At 36.2% G+C, this 4,928-nt stretch overlaps 1 protein-coding gene across 1 annotated transcript in view; it reads right to left on the bottom strand.

Moving 5' to 3' along the window:
• Window positions 1-4,928, bottom strand: part of LOC105458699 (transcription factor Sox-2) — a 45,605-nt gene that overhangs the window by 32,798 nt on the left and 7,879 nt on the right. The window lies entirely within an intron of this gene.

Raw genomic sequence — 4,928 nt, 5'->3', positions numbered from 1 at the left:
GCATTGCTATAAAATGTTTTGATATTCTAGTAATTATTTTGACTTTCATACAAAATTATTTTGGTTATTGAACAAAAATTATTTTCAAATCTGGATTCAGCAAAATTGTTCTTTCCGTGCACGCACCAATTATCGCATTTTGACTCCGATTGCCTTTTCGAAATATTAATTCTTTTAAATCTAAGAGTCTTATACATTATTGAGTTATATAATATATAATACAATTCGGGTGATTTACTGCGTTTTAATTATTCGCATATGTTAAACCGCGCGACTTTATTCAATTGTATCAGTACGAGTGTGACGCAATTGCAAAATATCCGATCAACTGAGAATAATCAGTCTTGGAAAGCTATAGCTAATGAAGAAACAGCGTATCGCAGCTTCGTATGTTTTTCGTGTCATTGTTCCGTCACGATGTAGCAAAATGCGCGTTGCAAGAGACTGATATCCGGCCGATCATTTAATAATTAGTGTGTGCGCGCGATCGTAATTAACCGCATTTTCGCGGGTGAGCGTCGCGAGCGTTTGACGAGAAAACTTGAGAGGAGGAACAGGCCCGAGAGACATCAGGCAATAGAGTAAATATATAGTATAGAATATGGATTTGTTTGGCAAGACTATCTTGATGCCACGAAGAGCGTGGAAGTTCCACAAATTATGTTCCCTCATGTGGAGCTGACATTGCAGAACAGTATTGAAATAGACATGTCACTAGAGGTACCAGTATACAAAAGGATAATCATAAAAAGGAATCATCATATTGGGTGGCTTCTGTCATTACGGTTTGCGGACCTTTATTGCGACTGCGTTATTTTGGTGGTTACGATAGATTTTTAGAATTTTGATTTAACAGCTCTCTTTCATCCACCGCTTCGCGCGCGCTTTTCATTCTTTACTTTTCTAAAACTTTAAATTACATTGAAAGAGTGACAACAAATTAAAAAGTCAAAGATAAAATCATATTAAAAAATAAAGACTTTGCAAGTTTTTCAAACCATTTTCTACGTGCCTTCTTGTTATATTATAATAGTTATAATTGTTATCATAGTTGAAAATATATATTCCTTCCCTTCCCCTCAAATATCTTTTAGCCATTGAGAGATTTCATTACTCTCCGATATAATAATCTATGCTTTTTTAAAAAAAAAGTGTAAATATTGAACTAAATATAATTATTAGAGATTTGATTTGTTACTTCTATGTAAATTGAAACACACATTCTCACAAACTGTACTTAACTATTTCAGTTCTATAGTCTAAGCTGTAAAAAAGATTGAATATCTTACTTATTTTTGATGACACGAAAAAAAATTTCAGATGAATCACGGAATTAATTTAATTGAGAGATTCTGCTTTCTATCACAAATCGGGCTTCACATGCGATCGTACCTTGCAGAACAAAACATTTTTTACCTGTAATCTTTTTATGTTGTTCAAAAAATTCATGTGTTAATTCTCAAGTGATATATGCCTCATTAAAATATCTCAGGTAATAATGCAATAATGCAATATCTCAAATAACTGTATACGTTAAATTAATTTGAAAATTAAATCGGAAATTAATTAAGTGGACCTATAACTTTTTGCCAATGCATCGAGGAAATCGGGCCTGTCATAGTGATAGCCATGTGACGATAAAATTTTCTAAAGTAAAGAATAAAAAGCGCGCGTCTGTGACGTCCAATAATATAAATTATGAGGAACAAGAGAAATGAGAAAAGGCATATATTTCGATTCTTGGTTTGGGTCCTTTTCACGAACAGTTCAATGATATGATTGGCATAGTTCGTAAACTTCGTAAATCCTATTCGCTCCTTCGTTTGTGGCAGTAAATCAGGGGAATTGATGTGTCGGTTTTGGTAACGTCAAATTGTCAACACTTTTGAAGTCAGACAGATAAAAGAAAAACGGAAAGAGCGGATATCAGGCAAATATACAAGATAGTCTGCGTGTTAACGCTTGAGCGTTTTAACATATAATAGATATTCGCTTTTTCCGTCCTTCTCTTATCTGAGTGTTTTAACACTCAAGCGTTAAAACACTCAGAATTGCTATTATTCTCGGAAAGGCTTGAGCCATTCGCTTAACTCGAGTTTCGAAGACGAAAGGGAAAGGGGCAAGATCCGGATGAGCAGAACTTGCACAACAGGGATGTTACAGCGAGGTCCAATAACTAGATTAGCTCTAAGCGTTTCCCGACAGGGCACTCACTTTAAAGAACCGCTCTCTCTTCCTCTCTCGCGCTACGATTATTCCCTTCAGAATCTGTCCCTAAACATCCTTCCTCTGGGTGTCGTGAAACGTGGTGAATTGCCAACTCGGAAGATAAACGTGTGCCATCTACTAATTGACGCAATAAAACTAGACGTTGTTTTATCGCGTTTTCGGACCGGAATTATTTCAGTTACCTCTACTTGCGAAATATTCACTCCGGTGAGGGAATTTGATTAGATTCTCTTAATTGCTCATTTTGAAATTGTTTCAGCGTAAAAGAATTATGTAAATATTAAATTTTAAGCGCTAATTCTCCTATTTAAGAATTCAAAAATTTGTTAAAAAGTCACAGAATCGAAATTTCAAAGATATGAAAATTCGTAATGTCTAAAAATCAAGAGATTAGGAAATGCTTCAAGAATTCAGCACATTTCAAAGTTTAAAAAATATTACTTTTGATTATCCAATATTTAACGTTTCAAAATTTTATCAGTTTTCGGAAAATTTCATACTTGAAATAAGTACAATTCTTATTTAAATATTTCATTATAATGAAATATTTCTTCAAACTCGAATAAAGAATAAAGAATAAAGGCCAATGCCGATCATAGCAGGATCTTGGTGCATCAGTACTTATTGAATTGTGAGCATCAGTACTTATTAAATTGATTATCAATTTAATAATGTAATAATACGGTTCTGTTTCAATCAAAGGCTGCGTTGAATTCGGAAGTAACGGCATGCGATTTTGTTGAAGCCAGAAAACGTATGTAAAATCACATAGAAATATTAGAAGCACCAAGATTCTGCTATAACCGGCATTGGTCTTCTTTATTCGTCGTGTCTGAAATACTTATACGGTCATAATATATACATTGAAATATTTCTTGTTTCGAAAGAATCCTTGCGGTGAGAAAAAATTCTAACACGGGGTGTTAGAATCTTTTCTCCACGGGGTGTAACTAACTATTCATGAAAAGGACAAAAGGATTTTCTAAAAGAATTTTTTGACGGTAGGAAGTAAAGAAACGTGAGTGCTCATTCTTTTAATTCTATTCAAGAATTCGTTCCAAAACAAATTCTTTTATCTGTCTTCTGTGTGGTAATTGTACGATAGTAGGCAAAGGAAGAAGAATGAAATCTGCGAGTGCTACAACGAAGATGTATATCATCCAAAAATATGCTTGCAGGCAGCGAAAGAGCGACGAAAAAGTGCTGCATTACCAAAAAAGAAAACGTGGAGGCAGAAGTATGGAAGGATAAGGATGGCTTGGGGAGGGGAAAGGAGAAAGCAGAGAAATGGAAAATAGGAAAGGGGCTGGTACACTGAAGGTTCGAGCGTGCGCATCATTTTTACTGAGGAGGAGAAAGAAGAGGAGGAGGAAGTGGAGAAGGTGGTGGAGGAGGAAGAGGAAGAGGAGGAGGAGACGCTTCCCTTATTCGACGTCGCCGGGGAAACGAAAAATGGGGGAGAGTCGGTGCGAGGCGAGGAAGAAAATGACGGATAAAGGAGCTCGAGGGAGTTGCGGAAGGTCCTTTGTCGTCTGGGGTATTTAACGGAAATACTAGACGGGAATATCTCCGTCGACGCTAAATCACGCGGACGTGTGCACGAAGTCGTTCATAAAGGAAGCGATAAGAAATAATATGTCGTGACAGAATGATAGTCCCGATTGTGCAATGAATAATTCTTGCTGCGTTGAAGATTTTTTTCTAAAGTTGCGAATGAAATGGTGTCTTACAATTACAGGCTGTCTTTGATCGAAATTAATTTGTTGTAGAATGGTAAACTCGTCGTATTTTAAAAAATTATAAATAACAAGGGGTAACGAGTGGCTCAGTCATTCACACTGCGAGCACGTTGATTCGTAATTGGCGTTCGTCTCGGGTTTGATCCCTCACCATACATATGCCTCGATTTTATGAGGTTTATTAGAAACGTAATATCCAATTTCTTTTCCTTAGGATTATACACCTGTTACGGACAATTCTGAATTCTTTTAATGCTACAAAAAGTGCAGCTAAAGCCTCCAACTTTCTTGTGACTTCTTGTCCAGCTTGTGGTTTTAAACAAATCTTGACAGAGTCATGTGGTGTAGATATTGAATTCTCAAGCAACAGTTTTATTTTCTGATCTTCTTGCATAACAACTTCAGCGGCCTTACTCATAACTTTAATAGAAGTGGTGCCACTGGTGCCCCTTTTTGTTTTTTTGTTTATATGTTCACATTTTAAAACACAGCAGGAACTATTTATATATTTGCAATAGCGCAAATTGTCACAGTAACAATGTGTCCTAAGATACAGTAACAATATTATATACAGAGACTGCCAAAAGTTTGGAGCCACTTAAATAATTTCCGAATGGTTCGAGAAAAGAAATAATCGAAAAATATTTACTTATCTGGTACGTGACTAGGTCTTTCTTACAACCACACGATTCGCTATCGCAGACGCTACTAAAATTAATGACAGAGTGGCGCGATCGACTCACAGAACGAAAACAATTGAAAACATAATCTCTATCTCTTTCCATTTTGAAGATATAACCGTCAGAGCAACTTAGGTACCCCCGAAACTTTTAGCCCCGGTCTCCCCTATAAGTATTTATTACTGTTATAACTTTATTGGTCAAATCCAACGGATTGAGAAGTATATACGGAAACGAGGCAAGACGACTATTAGGAGACGCGGTAGCGGCTCTCGCCAAG

This window comes from Wasmannia auropunctata, unplaced genomic scaffold (genome assembly GCF_000956235.1).
Source record: "Wasmannia auropunctata unplaced genomic scaffold, wasmannia.A_1.0 LD334385.1, whole genome shotgun sequence".
NCBI lineage: Eukaryota > Metazoa > Arthropoda > Insecta > Hymenoptera > Formicidae > Wasmannia > Wasmannia auropunctata.
This window is presented reverse-complemented; position numbering and strand designations above follow the sequence as displayed.